Genomic DNA, 17,886 nt, shown 5'->3' on the forward strand with positions numbered 1-17,886 from the left:
GTCTTATTCACCTTCATGTTTCCACATGGTCTTACAATTGGGTTTTAAAGAAATTATGAAAAATGGGATTGGATTGATGAATCCACTTTCAAACCAACAGCCACACGTGTGTGAACTGGAGGCCAAGGTTATAGGCTAGACGTGTCTCTCAATGTAAAGCTAATTGGCCCCTTTGCGGCTGAACCTGTGAACTTGGCCTCGTTAGCGCCAGCATAAAACAGCTGAGTTAGTTTGTCTGGAGCCCTGAAACTGTTTTCTTACCCAGATGCTCATGATGTCCTCCAGGTGGCGATGCTGGTTTGTCAACCTTCTGAGAGCCTGAAGCTTGGGCTAAAAAAACCTTGAAATCGAGGGGGAAGCAGGTGAGGATGAGGAGAGGAGTTGGGAGTGGAATGACTACTGAAAACCAGAAGACACGCTGTCAGCTTCGCAGTTGGCATGAAGCTGAGGTAACAGCCTTATGCATTGTGTGTCGGATACACGGTTTTAAAAAATCTTCATGGCCCCGACCAACGTAGCTCAGTGGGTTGGGCATCCTCCCAAAAAGCAGAAGGTAACCTGTACAATTCCCGATCAGGGCACATGCCTGGGTTGTGGGTTCAGTCCCCAATCAAGGTCAATATAAGGGGCAACAGGTCGACATTTTTCTCTTATATCCCTGTTTCCCTCTCTTTCTCCCTCCCTTCCCTTCTCTCTAAAGATAAATAAATAAAATCTTTTTTAAAAAGCTCGATGAACCAGTAAGCCAAGAATAAATGACGCTAGCATTTATTGAGCACCAACTACAGGGGCTGTCAATATGTCATATAATTTTGTTAATGATTTATTTTAATCCCCTAAACAGACCTGCAGGGCAGGGCCTTAAGCTAGAAGCAGCAGGACTGGAAATTCAACATTTACATTTACATTTAAAATAACATTTAAATCAGAGTCGTGGCAGCATGTTTTTAAGAATTCTTCTACTCTCTTTAGTCCTGGTGGTCACTGTGGAAGATTTGCACAGCCAAACCAAACTGCTCTAGAGTGGCCAGTTTAAAATGTATTTGTGGAACTGACTGCTTCTACTGGCCTGCCATGTCCCTATCACAGCACTTGCCACCTAGGACATGTTAAAACTATTTCTTTAAATGCCTTCTTCCCCCAGCGGACCCTGTGTTCCTTGAGGGGAGGAACAATGTCCTTCATTTCTGTATTCCTAGGGCTTAGCAAAGTACCAGGTACCTAGTGCGTCATTAGTGACGTTTAAATGAATGAGGGAGCAAATGAAGGCAAGGGGTTTCCTGCAGAGATGATATATTGGAGCATAAACCGAGGTAGGAACCCAGGGAGCTTAGCCTGGATGAGAGGAAAGAAGCCCTGAGGGAGATATGAGAACTACCTTCACAAACATGAAAGGCTGTCCCGTGGATGAGATTGTAGAACAAGATTGTGCCTCTTCAGGTGGAAAGCTCAGGAAGACTAGTCTTTTCAACAGACAAGAATCTAAGAGCTGTCTAAAAATAAAAAGAGTTACCACCTATTGGGGCAACGACCTTCCCATCTCCTCAGCCGGAGGTGGGATGGCTGTCTGCGGGGAACGTGGGAGAAGGGGTCCCTTCATCAGGCTCAAGGCTGAACAGGGGATTACTGAGGCCTGTGGCTGTATGCCAGCGCCCAGAGCAGTGGTGGGCACGTACAAGACACTTAATATTTGTTGAACAAATAGATAACGGTCTTCTGCTAACTGAAGACTCATTCTGTAAATATGTATTAAGTTTTTCTGTGTTAGGTCTGTGTGTTCAGTTGCAGAGGATATAACAGTGAAAAGGATGACTCAACCCCCTCATCAAAAGGGAATGTGCCATATATGCTGGGAGCATGAGATGGAGCCCTACTGCCTGGGTTCGAAACCCAGCTCTGCCAATGACTTTGCTGCTTTGTGCCTCAGTTTCCTCAGCTCTGAAACGGGGGTGAAATAGTACCCACCTCAAGGAATTATTTTGACAATTAAATGAATTGATATTTGGCATCATATTAACCACTCAAATGTTAATGATGATCCTGGTACACACATTCCAGCAAGGACTACAGACGAGTTACTATTATATGATGGATGCTCAGATAGGTGTGTCTGGACTGAAATGTGAGCACCTGGACAGGCTAATATTCAGATGCACCATCAAATCAATGTGCTCTAAATCTTTATTCTGCTTTCATTGGAGGAGAGGCCGAGCACTTTGTGAGGCAAAATTGTGGCTCACCCATCAGGTTTTTGTGATGAGCCGTCCCTCTTCCCCCAGAGCTGTCTAATGCAACCAGACAGGGATGTTGGGACTGAATCAGGAGGGAAGGGCAGACAGAGGAAGGGGACTTGCTGGTGTCAACGTTCAGCCTTACACCCAAAGTCCAACCAGGTCCACTCAGGCCCCAAACCTGCGGTCCCCACTAGACCAATCAAACACTTTGAAGTTAGACAGACAAGCTACCCTTCCAAGTTCACGTAGTGTTTCTCAAGCATGTCTCTGACCCCCAAGGGACTTGTCACAATGTTCTTCCCTACCACACAGAATACTTTCTGAGGGGATCCTAGGAGAGAGAATTTTTCTGATCTCATTACATTTCCTATGACTTTTATTCCCTCTTATGGGTCAGCTGGCTACCCCTTAACCACACCCTGCTGATGGGGGCTGTATAGAGTGCCATCGGGATGCCTCACAGGTAACTGAGCCCTGCAGGTGAAAAACACTGCAGAATGTGCCGTGAGCTGTGCAAAGCGGTGTCAGGGATGGCTGTTCCGGGCACAGGGAAAGGCCCGTGGTCAACAAGAGCATGGTGCCTTTAGGAGACTGACAATAATTTAGTGTGGCTGGCACACAGGGTGTAGGGTGTGTGACGTGGAGAGGGAGAGTGAGGAAGAGGCTGGAGAAGTATGCAGTGTCAGGATTCTGAAGGGCCTTGTAAGTTGTGCTAAGGAGCTTAAACTTGATGCTGAGTACAACAGGGAACCTCTGCAGGGTTTTAAGGGAGGTTGTGCAGTGAACAGGTTTGCTTTTGAGAAAGAGCACCCTAACTATGGAAATTGAGTGCCGATGGATGGGTGTGTGTGTGTGTGTGTGTGTGTGTGTGTGTGTACACTCCAGCTCCAGTTGCTGGGGCAGAGATGGTGCAGTGGGCAGGACCGGAAGCAGGAAGGATGGTTAGGAGGGTGTCGCAATGTCTCCTGCAGAGATGAGAGGGCACTGAACTAAGGAAGCTTCAGCCTAGTGAATGGAAAGAGCTGTGAGTGAAGTTGAGAAGAATTAACAGCCTCTTTCTACTGACTGAGAGCTGAGGGTGATATTTTTTGGTTTCTCTGGTTTTTAGAGTGTATACAAGGTATTAGGCCAGAATCAAGTGTCAAAAATGCTCCCTGCAGAATACCTGCCTCATTTCTCTTTACCCTTCTTCTGGTATTGCCCCCACAATTTCTCTCTCTTTCTCTTTTTTTTTTTTTTTCCTTTTAAAACTCTCTTCTCTTATAGCAAGTAGTAAAGTGCTTGGATTTCAGAGTCAGGCAGGTGTGAATCACAGCGCTAGTTAGGTATTTATTTTAACTTCTTGGAGCCTGGTTTGTTCAATGATAAATGGAGATAATCGCACCTACTTCACAGGGGCTGGGATTCAGTGCAGGTTTTCCATTTAAACCCAAACCCAGTTCCCTCTCTGATGGTAAAGGGCACCACCCTACAACCCATTTACCCAAACCCAAACTTCTCACTCCCCTTTCCTTTTACACCTTCCCCTTAGGCCACCCCCACCCCGTGAGTCATTGCCACCTGTTGCTTTGATGGCTGCAGTAGCTTCTTAATTGGTCACCCAGCTTCCACTCTCCTCCTTCAAGGAGCCTGTCTCTGCTTACTCCTTAGAGGAGCCCAAGTGATCTTCTTTGTTGTGTCTGTTTTATAGCAGTGTTATTGAGATGTAAGTCACATACCATAAAATCCCCCCTTTAATGTGAATAATTCAGTGGGTTTCAGCGTAGTCACTGAGTTGTGCAACCATCACCACTGTCTAATTTTAGAGAGTTTGCATCACCCCCAAAAAGAACCACATGCCCATTAGCAGTCACTCCCTATTCTCCCCTCCCCCAGCCCCTGGCAATCACTATCCACTTTTTGTCTCTATGAATTTGCCTATTACGAACATTTGGTATTAATGGAATCAAACAATATGTGGTCTTTTGTTTCTGGCTTCTTTCCCTTACCATCGTTTTTAAAGTTCATCCATGTTGTAGCATGTCTCAGTATTTTATCGCTTTTGTAGCGGAATGATATTATATTGTATGAGTAAACCACCTTTCGTTCACCCATTCCTCAGCTGATGGGCATGTGCGTTGTTTCTGTTTTTTGGCTATCGTGAATAATGCTGCTGTGAACGTTTGTGTACGAGTTTTTGTGTGGACATATGTTTTCACTTCTCTCGTGCGTGGTATACTTAGGACTGGAACCGCTGTGTCGTATGTTAATTCTGATGTTCACCGTTTTTGAGGAGCTGCCAAACTGTCTTCTAAAGCAGCTGCACCATTTCATAACCCCACCAGCAATGCAGGGGGGCGCCAATGTCTACATCCTTGTCAACACTTGCTATTGTCTTTTTAAAAAGTAGATGGTCATCCTGGTGGATATGAACTGGTATCTCATTGTAGTTTTGATTTGCATTTCCCTAAGGACCCATGAAACTGAACATCTTTTCATGGTTATTGGCCATTTATATATCTTCTTTGGAAAAAGGTCTATTTAAATCCTTTGCCCTTTCCCCTCTTTAAACTTTTCTTTATTGTGGTGAAGTACACATAACGTAAAAATCACCATTTTAACTATTACAGTTCAGTGGCGTAAAGGACATTCACATTCACATTATTGTGCAGCTGACACCACTTCCCAGCTCCAGAACGTCTTCGTTATCTCAGACTGAAACTCAGTCCCCATTCCCTCCTCCCTCCTCCCAGTCCCAGCAGCAACCCTTCTCCTTTCTGATGTTTGTTTGATTGTTTCGTTTTTAACAACAGCCCTCCTAATGGGTGTGAAGTGATAAGTCACTGTGGTTTTGATCTGCATTTTCCTAATGACCAGTTGTGTAGAATACCTTTTCTTGTGTTTATTGGCCACTTGTGTATCTTTTTTTTGGGGGGGGGAGACATGTCGATTCATGTCCTTTGCTCATTTTTTAAATGGGATTAATTTATCTTTATTATTGAGTTGTAATAGTTCTTTATACATTCTGGATACAAGTCCCTTATCAGATATGTGATTTGCAAATATTATTTCTCATTCTATGGGTTGTATTTTTACTTTCTTCATGGTATACTCTAAAACAGAAAAGTTTTTAATTTTGAAAACTCCAATTTATCTCTTTCTTCTGTGGCTTGTGCTTAAGAAACCATTGCCTAATCTGAGGTCAGAGAGCTTTATTCTTATGTTTCTTTAAGATGTTTTATTATTTTAGCTCTTATATTTATGTTTCTGATCCATTTGGAGTTAATTATTATATATGGTTTGAGGTAGAGGGTGATCTTTTGAAAACACAAATCAGATTCTATGACTCTCCCTGCTTAACATTCATTGCTGGCTTTCCTCTGCTGCTAGAAGCAATGTCAGTTTCAACACAAGGTCTCCATTCTCATGAGTCCCCTGCACACTAGTTTGCTGCGGCCACTGCCACCTTCTAACAGCTCTTAATCGTGCGTACTCCTTCCTGTCTCAATGTTTTTGTCCTGCTGTCCTTCCTTCCCTCCCCCTCAACTAAACACAGACTATGTGTTGGCTACTCTCATTCTTTAAGTCTCAGTTTTAAAGTGACTTCTTCAGGAAGACCTTTGCCGATCACGCTAAAGTAGGTCCCCCTCCTCATATCACCTTATTCCTTTATTTGTGTTCTTCATAGCAATGTTAACAAAAAAAAAAACAAAATTCAACTGAGTAAAATGTAAAGATCTTCTGGACTTTATTCACTGATTAATGAATCAGGCAACATCCCAGCTAGCAGATAGAAAGGAGCTCCGAGAAGCTGTATACAATAAAAGGAGGCAAAAAAAAAAAAAAAAAAAGCGGATTGGTTGTGGCAAGGTCACTTTCCTTGAGGGGATTGCAGGGGTGTCTCAGGCAGATGACTATCTAGTGCTGATCAGGAGATTTCTGACTGACTGGTTTAAGATTCCATTTCTTGGGCAGAGGACCTGAACAGACATTTGTCCCAAAACATTCAGATGGCCAACAGACACAGGAAAAGGTGCTCAATATCACTAATCATCAGAGAAATGCAAATCAAAACCACAAAGAGATATTACTTTTCACCTGTCAGCGATTTTCAAAAAGTCATCAAATAGCCAGCATTAGTGAGGATGTGGAGAAAAGAGAACACTCATGCACTGTTGGTGGGATTGTAAATTGGTGCAGCCACTGTGGAAAACAGATGGAGGTTCCTAAAAAAAACAACAACTAGATGGCCTTATGGCCCAGCAGTTCTACTTCTGAGTTTTTATTCAAAGAAAACAAAAACACTAATTAAAAAAAAAAAGCACACTCATGTTTATTGCAGCCTTATTTACAATAACCAAAATATGGAAGCAACTAGGTGCCCATCGATTGATAAATGGACAAAGAAAATGTGGTTTATATGCAATGGAATATTACTCTGCAGTAAAAAATGAAATCTTGCCATTTGCAACAACATGGATGAACCTAGAAGATAGTATGCTAAGTGAAATAAGTCAGACAGAGAAAGACAAACACTGTATGATTTCGCTTATATGTGGAATCTAAAAAAAAAAAAAAAATCAACAAATAACACAAAACAGAAACAGGCTCATAGGTGCAACTGATTGTGGCCTGAAGGGAGAGGGGCTGGGGGAGGGGAGAAAAAGGTGAAGGGGACTAAGACGTACAAACTGCAAGTTATAAAAAAAGTCACAGGGATGTAATGTACAGCATAGGGAATGCAGTCAATATTATTGTGATAACTTTGTATGGCGACAGATCGTTACTAGATATTATGCTGATCACATCGTAAGGGATATAAATGTCGAATCACTATGTGATAAAATCTGAAACTATACTTTAATTTTTTAAAATGCATATTGAATTGAAAAATAAGATTCCATTTCTGGGAGAGCAGGAACTGTAATTAAGTTAACTTTCAGTTTGGTGACATGGGACTTAACATAAGTGACTCTATTTTGAACCTGTTGTCTTGTTTTTAGCAGTAATTAGCAAAGGCTATATTCACTGTCTATTTGCTTGCTTGTTGATTGCCCTTCCCCCTCATTTTAGCCCCATGAGGGCCAGGAACATGTCTGTCTTATTCACCTTTATCTCCAGCACCGAATACAATGCCTGGCACATAACAAGTACTCAGTAACTATTTGTTTTAAGAAAGAAAGCAACAAAAAATATGAGCATTGTAAGTTTTTCTCCCATTCCCAGTGTCCTTTTCCATGTTGGCCAATTCTATTACTTCCATCTTTCAGCATCTTTTCCCTGTAATTTCTTCCACTTTCTGTTTTCATGGAATATGATATCACGAAGTCAAACATCCAGTTTTGCTCTTTGGCTGTTTCTGTTTTATTTTCTCTCCTCCTCTTACTGCTTATAGCATCTAAGAACCAGTGTCAAGATTTAGCTCTCTAGCCCACAACAATTTTTTCCTTTTCTGAAACTTTCTCAATAGAAACTCAACACTGACACTTCTTGCTTTTTTTCTTATGCTTTCTTATGAGTAAGAATTTTCTCCTCAATGCAAATGAAGACTAAGAAGAGAATTTCTTTTCTAACTCAAGAGTGGTTGAATTGATCAGCAGCACTTTTTAAAACCAAATAAGAATGAGGTATGTATGCTATGCTTAAAATGTCAACAAATTCCAAACTGGTGTGGATTCTGAAACTGTTACAACCCGACAGCACACAAAGTTTAATTAACCATGCACTTTTATGTAGAAATTCCATTAGAAGTAATCACACAATAATAATATGTGTTGTCAAAAATCCTGCAGAATGATTTCTTGTAGATCAGCAGCCCCCAACCTTTTTGGCATCAGGGACCAGACTGGTGGAAGGGGCGGGGAATGGGGGGCAGGAGGCAGAGCTCGGACGAGCTTCACTTGTGGCCTGGGGGTTGTTGGGGCCCCTGTTATAGATGACTTCCTGTTTAAATGGAGAAACTGGAAACTATAAACAAACAAACAAACAAACAAATAAGTAAATGGAGGAACTGGGGCTCTCTGGTGACATATCTCTACACACATTTCTGCTTCATATCAATTCAGCAGGATTATAATCATAAAAAGAAAGACACTTTCATCTTAATGTCAAGCTCTGCAACCCCCATTTCTATAAATTCTTTGGATGATGGCTGTGGCCACAACTTCACCTGAATGTCTCACATCCCAGGCTTTATTTATTTATTTCAGTTTCCCATCTTGCTTATCATTTACAGATATCCAAACACCCAAGAAGTAAGCCCAAAAGATGATTGAAACTTTTGATCCAAGAAATAGCTCACACATTTGTTTTGCTTTGCTCTAATCTTCAGAGCTGTATATCATGCTGACAAGTCCCAGATTTAAAAAAAAACAAAAAAAAAAAACAGATTTTCCTTTGGGCTTCTCCTACCCCTCTTTGTTATGGTAATATTTTCTCCTCTCTTCCATCTTCGAAAAAAAGTAGGTGTAACAGTCTAATCAGCCTTTACCAACTTTTCTGCAAGAACAAGGCAGAAACTATGAAGCTATAAATCAACAACTGTTATTGTTGTTTATGTAGTGGTGATGTATGGTTCCCCTGGGCTTTGTGTTTTACATGGCCACTTTGAAAATACAGCATGCTGCTCAGGCACAGGCGATTTGTTTCTGAGCCCTGTGCTCGGATGTTTCTAATAAATATTATTCTGTCTCTGATTTTACGATATCAACAAGATATCCATGCAATAAAATATTTCCAGATTCCTGGTATTAGGTCTACATCATCACGCTAAGATAATGTCCCTAAACTTCAAGAACAGTAGGTACGGGAAACAGTCAGCATAAAATAAGTAAATATTTGTAAGTCATCATAATAACTCTGACAATGTTGTGCATGGGACAGTGTCTGGAAGGCTGTATGTCAATACATTAAGTCAATTTTTTCTGGGTGGAGAAAGCACAGGTGACTTTTTTCCCCCTGCTTATCTATATTAATTTTTCTAAGTGCGAATGTATATTACTTTTGAAATAAAAGATAACTTTCAAAGAACAGTACATAGGACGAGTTGATAAAACTAAGTATAAAAATAGAACAGGTAACATTTTTTAATGAAAAATAAGGAGAGGAGCTTCTGAGAAAGTGAAAGTCAGATTTAACCTCTATTAATTTCTGAGTTCATAGTGTGCACATTTGCTTTAGCTTTGGTGAAAAAATCTGTTGCCCACGCCTGTCCCTGTAGCTAAGACAGGCCACTGTGCCTACATGCCTCATTGCCTGGGAAAGCAAGTGGCAGACTCTCCTATTTTCCCAGTGGAAAATAGGCTTTTCATTTTATTCCAACTGGCTCCTACTCTAGTACTTTTTCCACCTGGCTCCAGATTCCTGACTTCTTTTTTTCTGTGTAAAGCCATGTGGAATCACTAAGGACACTCTAAAAACTTGGTCTGAACTCTGAAGGGTGGTGACTTAATCCAGCCCACAAACCCATGTAATAGCTCCCATGCCCACCCACCCCACCCTAACTACTTCCCCCACTGCCTTGTCTCAAGATGGTCCAGGAAGACAAGATTAAAAGCCCTTAAAAAAAGTTATAACAACCTCATCATTTTACCTCTTAATGCCTCATCTTGATAATCTTGGAACGGAAGAACTTAGGTGAAATGGCAGAGAAGTCTGCACCAAAAGATAGAATGCGTGGTGTTTAGAGTAGTGGCCTCTGGTCATAGACCTTGGAGATACCCAGCTGTATGAACCAGAATGACCATATCCATCTGTTGTTCGTGGCTAGTATGTATCCTCACTGATCAGTACCCATGACTTATCATTTGTTAAATATTTTGACATCATTCTCAGGGTAAAGTTGTAGTGTTGAAAACTGACTTACAAGAGGCTTGAACTTGAGTATGACTTAGGGCCAGCGATTTACCTTCTCTAGGCCTTGGTTTATACATTGGGAAAATGAGGAGGCTAGGACTGCCCTGCCCTCTTCAAGGAGTTCCTGTGATGATCAAATTGTCATAGTGGATGCAGAAGTTCTTTGTAAATTGTGAAAGACTGTGCACAGGCAAAGAATGATGATTAAAAAATGATCAATGATGATGATAACAATGTTGGTGGTGAAGGTCAAGATGGTGGTGATAACAAAGAATAAAAAGAAGACAAACTTGGGAACACCAAGGACTATCCTTTTCTAGTTCAGTATGCTACAGACATTGCTCCCTGGCTCACAATTCACAGGAACAGTTAGGCAGAAGCATATAAACTGGCAACAGCAGCCCTCTCTGGTTTATGCCATCATAGCCCCCAGGTTGTTTACTGGCCTAGTGCTGATAGGCACTTCCTTTTGTCCGTAGGCATTCATTCCATGATTTATTTCACATCTTGGCTGGGAAACCCTTCTGTGTTGCAGTGCCCAGCATCAGGGTCAGCTCCCGATGTCCATTTAATGATCTGCTAAAACCTGGGGCCAGCAAAATGGAAATGTGTAATTATCCCAGTAGGCTCCTGCACCCCTACGCAGCATAGTTTGAGCTGGATTTTCATGTGCCCCCTTCTGATGCATGTCCCATGACCCCCAAACCCACTCTGAAAGTGTCTTGGATGAGCTGTTGGTGTGGCCAGGTGGAGTGAGTAATTGGCTGCATCCTTCCGCTCCTCCCTTTCTTGTTGTTCCTGCCACCTCACCCCCCACCCCATGGAGACTCTGGGTCTGTGCTGAGTCATGGAGGATGCTTCTGGCTGACCTTGACAAGAGCTCCCACCCTGTCCTCGGAGAAAGGTGCAGAAGAGCTCCATGTAGTCTATTCCAACAGAGGCAGCGAATGCTGGCAGAATAATTGGTTCCTATAATTCATTCAGAGCGTTGGCTGGGTGACAGGGAGGTTCAAATCCAGTGGCCTTGAGGGAAAACATACTCTAGAAAGGCTTCTCTTTGCTTTTGTCAATTGTGAAATGAACATACTTCCTGCATAGGAGGTCCTCTCTGGGTGAGGGCTTTTCTGTCCCTTCAACATAGTAAATGGCCTCTGGGGTCCTCTCTTCCCCTTTTCCCACTGGGATCAGGGACGTAAAAGTTACGCACCCTATGAGATAGTGGGGAGAAGATGTGAGGAGCCAAGTCTTAAACACTTCTAAAGCCCTCTCATGTAAGAATACAGAGAGCAGGGCCTCAGGCAGGGGTAAAGTGGAAGGGAGTCATTTCACAATGACTTCACAGTCACAAAAGGCCTCAAATTCCACTTTATACAACAGCTTTAAGTGAGATTTGGCATATAATTGCAAAAATGCACCAACAGGGGTCAAGCATTAACACAGCACAATTTCCACTTGCTCCAATTTTGACATTTCTTAGTATACAAGGAGCCTCTCTTGACAAGAGATGCTGGGTATGACCAAGAAGCAACCACACTGACTTTTGGGAGGAACTGGTGTGGACTTCTGTTTCCTGGAGTGATTATTCTACCTGGTTGTTGTATTTGGCTATCTGGACAGTCCCGTGAAGTTGGTACTGATATCAGCTCCGTTTCACAAATGGGGAAACAAAGGCCTTGTTCAAGGTCACAGCTAGAAAGTAGTGATGCTGAGGTACAGATCTAGGCTGGTCTAACACCACAACACCTTTCCATCCTTCCATTCCTAATGACAACTCAGCCCATCATTTCATAGTGACCCCTGTGCTTATTCATCAGTCACGGGCTCCTGGGATCATCTTTCTGCTGCATCCCTCCCCAGGAATGCCCTGCTGGAGCTGTCAGGTGGGGCTTAGGTTTCTCCCTGGGTTAAAATCCTCCAAAACTCCCTTTTGAGAGAAAGGCACCCAATGCTTTGACTGCCCTGGCTGACATCACGTTTACATTAGCCTGACCCCCCTGAGCTCACTTCTTTGTCCCCATCACTTCTGCTTCCATCAAAAATAACAGGTTGCTGACAAGCTGGCTCTCAGCTCCCCTGTTCAGACGCTGGACTTGGAATCCGGGCTCAGAAGAGGCCTCTCAAGTTCAAAAAAGCCCTCATGCTCTGTATTTTGACAGGTTGAGAAATCCAATCCATTTATTTTGAAAGGCCATTAAGCCCAGCCAATACGGGATATTTAGAAAGGCCAGAATTTTGTTTCTGGTCAGAAGGTCAGCGCTGTCATAAAATAACAGCTGAAGGAAGTGAAACAAAACATATTTTATTGTATGGCTATAATTCCCAAACATTCTTTAAAAATATACTTTCAGTTAAAATAAGACAAAACAAAAACACTGCAGATTGAATTGCTGGAAGTTGCCACCAGTCTAAACTCTTTGTTCAGAGCATTTATTCAATTTGGCTTGCCAAGCTCTCAGACCGGTGACGGGCACATAGTAAGTGCTCAATAAGTGTTCAATAAATGAGCCTCAAAATGGTTTACTTTGCTATTTAATATTTTTTCTAGACATTAGTTTTTCTTGTTCCCAATGGCTGTTAAATCATCCTCAAGAAAAGAAGATCTGATTTTAGTTCTCTGGGGTTTTGGAAAGTGAGTTTCAGAATTATTAAGTTTGACTATTCTTGGCATCTTGAATTAGATTATTGGTCATTCAGGTAACAGGGTCTTATGGTCAGATTCTCCAAAGATAATTTATTTGATCCTTTCAACCTTGTGAAGGAGTCATAGAAGATGCTATTATTTTTGTGTTACCCCTAGGAAGGGTGGGTGAGTACAGATCATTACCTGAAAGAAAATAACTTTACTACTAGGTGACCTTGAATACAAATAATGTTCAGAAGATGGTGTAAAACATTCTGGTATTTTCCCACCGAGTCATCTTCAAATCCATATACTATCCCCTTTGATGGGTATCTTGAAGACTTCCTTTCTGTACCTCCACTCCCCCTTCTCTTACCTCCCACAATCCCCTCGATCTTCTCCACCCTACCTCTCTGAGTACCACCTTGGAGAATCACCAGAAGACCCCCAAGATCCTCAGCATAGCTCCTGCCTTCACCCTAGTGGAACATAGCAGGCCTGGATTCTGCAGCCAAAGACTTGGCTTATAGTCAGAAGGAGCAAACATAGGATCTGATGCCAGAGCTGACGTTAGGAGTCTGGAGGTATACCCAGAGAAAAGGGCTCCTTTTCTCTGCCTGAGCTGTGAACCCACTGAGAAGAAAGAAAAAAGAGCAAGCTGATGAAGGCAAGGCACCACCTTAATGAGAATGTGGACTGGAGAATATGGCTTATAGTGGTAGGCCAATAAATAGGGTTCTTAACACAGAATTCCAGAGTTAGAGACCTACCCACACTGGACTGGGGTAGACTGCCCTTCCTCCGGGCAGAGCCCTATGGATAGGTAGCTAACAGGGAAAAGGGAGTGAAAGGCTCTGAATTCTAAACACCCAGTTCCTACTTCCAAACCTATCTATCAGGCAAGTTATTTTTCCCCACTGGGGGATGAATGAGTGAAGAGTAGGGAGAGACCAGGTGTTACTCTTATAAATGTCTCCTCTCATGAGGAATTGTCAAGAATGGATGTAGTTGCCCTGACAAGTGTGACTCGGTTGGGTATCATCCTGCAAAGTGAGAGGTTACAGTTAGATTCCTGGTCAGGGCCCATGCCTGGGTGGAGGATTCAGTCCCCCGTTGGGGCGCATGTGAAACACAAAAAGTCAATGTTTCTCTCTCTCCTCTTCCCTTTCTTCCCCTCGCTCTAAAAATAAATAAATAAAATCTTTAATAAAAAGGAAGGAAAGTAGTTCCCCTTAACACAGCATGTTTTATTGACCCATACCATTTTCAAAAAGTTGATAGAGAAGCTAATGTTTAAAAATAATGAGATTTTGCATAAACGTCACTATTTCTGGCATTTCTTGAAAACTGGAATGACTTATCAGCAATGAACCTGTGTTCCCATGTGGCAACAACAGCGTAGAGCCGAGTCATGCCTGCTGCCCCTTTGCACAGGTCCGTGGGCTTTAGCTCATCAAGGACCCTGATCCCTAGTGTGTAGATACTGTTCACTCGGTCTCTCCAATTTCACTCACTTGTAGTTCCCGCCTGGTCCTTCCAGGCATTTCAGCTTGTTTCCTCTGCTTTACCTGTGAAAGTCTAGCATGGAGTGTCTACAGCACTAACAGATCTTGCTGATGTTGCCCAGCTCTATTGACCATTGTTCTATTTTAATGTTATTAACTTAACAGAGTCTCAATCTTTTTATTTTATTTTTATTTTTGATTTTAGAGAGAAGGGAAGGGAGGGAGAAAGAGAAGTAGAGAAACATCGATGTGAGAGAGAAACATCGAGTGGCTGCCATCCAAATATGACCCAACCAGGGACGGAACCCACAACCCAGGCATGTGCCCTGACTAGGAATTGAACCAATGACCTTTTGTTTTGTGGGACAATGGCCAACCAACTGAGTCACACTGGCCAGGGCAAGTCTCAATCATTTTATCCTGCCTTACTAAAGACCTCTTCCATAGCAGAGGTTTTGCACTGTAGAAAATAAAGGATGTTATCAGGCAAAGGGAGAAACCAAGGCCCAGAGGTTCAGGAGGCACCAAGGTGTAGTGCAGAAGGAATACACCAATGCTGTCCTGTGACATCCACCCTACTGCACGGCAGCTGTAGCCATTTCTGCTATCCTGGGCACCCTGATCCAGATGAGCAACAGATTGCACATCTGAGGGTGTTTCTGAGATGTACTTTGCCTCCCTGGGGAGACCAGTGAGGCAGAAGCCCCAGCCCAGCTGTATTCACAGCTGCCTTTCTAGGGCCATCGATGGATGAATAGGAACAGTGACAAGGATAGAAGGTAGTCGAGAGCCTGTCTGAAACTCTTCTGTCCTTTCCAGGGGTGCAAAGAGGTTAACTCAGGGGAGAGCAGGACAGTATGAAGCAAGCCAGACCACATTCACACATTTCCCCTCTTATCCCACCCACCAATTCATAGGATATACCTGTTCTTTCCCTACAGGCTTGGCGTAAACCAGAGCAAAAGATGGTTGTTATGACAGGTGGATGGATGGGTGGGCAAATGGATTGGTCATTCATCTCAGGAAGTTTTGAGAGCCTCATCCATGTGCTTGCAGAAGAAAATATTTCGATCTGTTTTTAGACTCCTACTTCTAACAACTACACTTCCAATATCAAGGCTGAAAAATAAGAGATTCTCTATCTGCAATAAGAAGGAAGTATGGTAGAGGTTAAAAGCATGGCTGCTGGAGTCATTTGATCCTTCTTAATATCTCTGAGCCTTAGTTTCTTCGTGTATAAAATGATGATAATAATAATAGTACCTTTCTCAAAGATGGTTGCTATTAGAATTAAATTAAATAATTTTTGGAAAATACCAATAACTTGGTGCCTAGAAGACAGGAAGCACTTGGGATATGCTAACCCTAATTCATTTGAGAGAAACCTGTTTCATGCTGAGCAGTTATTACATGCTTAGCTCTATCACAGGGATCAGGTGTATGTTTGTGGATACTACCAAAACTCGGGGGATGGGCACCTGTAAAATATGGTTCTGAGATAAAGTACAAAGACCTGCTGACCAAGCCATCATGGAGCATCCTTATATACATCCTGGTGGATGTGGGAAGGGGAGAATGCTCCTCTGGCTGGACCTGCTGAGAAAGGGAAGAATAAGTGGGAGGAAAAGAGAGCTGGGGAGGAATTCTGGGTAAGGGAGCAAAGGCAGAGGGAGCAAAGCAAACAACGGTAAGGAAGGGGATGGACAGAACCGTAGCTGCAGGTCAGTTTGCTTTTACCCCAGATCCAGGGAACTTCTAAGAATCAGATTCTGCACTAAGTACTTTCAACTGAGTCCTGTCATTTGCTGGCTCTTTTACCTGGCCTTGGTCACTGAAGCCATTCTTAGCCTCAGTTTTTTAATCTGTTAAACAGAAGGCATTCTGTGAATCTCATTCAGTATTGTGGTGCTAATGAGATTGTCCGTGTGGAGGGCCTTTGTGAATGGAACAGCTCTACACAAACATAAGGGCTGGTTGTTGATGGCTTTTCCACCTGGGAGTCACAGTGGGCCATTTCAGACACGAACTGAATCATTTCCCTGCTGAAAACTCCTCTACCGCTTCTCTACTGCAGTAGAATCCAAGCCTCTTACCCTGGCCCATGAGACCTGGGCACACTCCCCTAAATTTACCATCTTCCAGCCACACTGGCCTGGCCGTTCCACCAAAGGCAAAGCCATTCCTACCTCAGTGCCTTTGTACTCTCGGTTATGTCTGCTGGAAACTTGTGGCTGGCCCCCTATTCTCACTCACGTTTCGTCTCTAAAGCCATCTTCCCAAAGAGTCTGTCTGAGGCCACACAATCTAAGGTGTTATCTACTCCCACCTTTCCACCACTCTCCAGCTGCTCTCTCTCACCTGGTTTCATTTTTCTGTATTGTTTATCACTACCCGAACATACTATAATTATTTATCTTTATTTGTTTATTGGCTGTTCTACCCTCTCCCCCATGTCTTGTTCATAGCTCTACTAGTGTGTCAAACAGAGCCTGACATTGAGAGGTGCTCAGTAAAAATGTACTGGCCAAGTTGAACTACAGTCCTCCACCCCCCAACACTTTTCAACAAACAAGTTCCATTCATGGGAGAAATATTTACAACTCACCGCAGACTTCTAAACTAGGAGAGTTCTGAATCATATGGCACTCACTAACTCCTGCTGCGTGTAAGAATCATGAATGCTGAGTCAGAATGTTACCAAAAAGAAGGCAAAACAAGAAGTTTGGTCTGCCTACTTCAACACAAGTCAAGGAAAAGTACGTCAAGGTTACAGTTGTGTGGTCAGACAAGGGCAGGGGCAAGTGGGCAGCAAGTGGGACTCTTAGGGCACCAAAGTCAAAGGGGGCCAAGAGAGCCTTTGCTGGAACTGCCAGGCAGTGGGAGGTAATTTATGCCTGGCTAGTCCTGCTCACAGAGAGGTCTGTCCCCGACAGGTGTTGACAGACCCATGATACCCCATGGTGTTCTGCAAACTGCTGCTGCTGCTGCTTAGTGAGCAGGTCAGCCATTAAGTGCCTCCCACAACATAGCAGCATTTGCAAACTGAGCAGCTGAAGGAACATACTGGAAAGCAGAGTTGAGTCTTGACCAAAGCCCTCCATATCCTGTTCACTGCACCTATCTTTTTGGTCTTAACTCCTAACACTTTCTCCTTGTTCACTTTGCTGCACCCAAACTGGCCTCCTAGGCTTTCCTCCAACTCACCAACCCCATGTGTACCTCAGGGCCTTTGCACTGCTGCTCCCTCTGCCTAGAACTCACTCCCCTCAGATCTTTGCCTGGCTGGCTTCCTGACTTAATTTATACTTCTGCTTCAATGTGGCCTCCTCAGAGAAGCCTTCTCTAGCCACCCTATTTAAAAAGATCATCTGCCCTCCAACCACACTCAAGTTCCTTGCCCTCATTTGCTTTTCTTCAAAGGAAGTTCACAAGTGATTATCATCTATTTATTAATTTGATTACTGGCTATCTCCAATCCACCAGCTACTCTACCAGTCTACTGTAAGCGTCTGAAGAGCAGAGACCATGTTTGTCTTGCTTTGTGCTGTACCCCCTTACAACCATGCCTTACTTAGAATACAGTGATAAGTACCAATTGAATTTTTGGTTGAATTAGTGAATGAAAAAGGTTCAGGTTCAGAATGCACTGGGTTAGGAAGGGCACTGGATACCAGAGGTGAGTACAAAACATCAG

This window comes from Furipterus horrens, unplaced genomic scaffold (assembly GCF_987537825.1).
Source record: "Furipterus horrens unplaced genomic scaffold, mFurHor1.1.pri manual_scaffold_2, whole genome shotgun sequence".
In the NCBI taxonomy this organism is placed as follows: Eukaryota; Metazoa; Chordata; class Mammalia; order Chiroptera; family Furipteridae; genus Furipterus; species Furipterus horrens.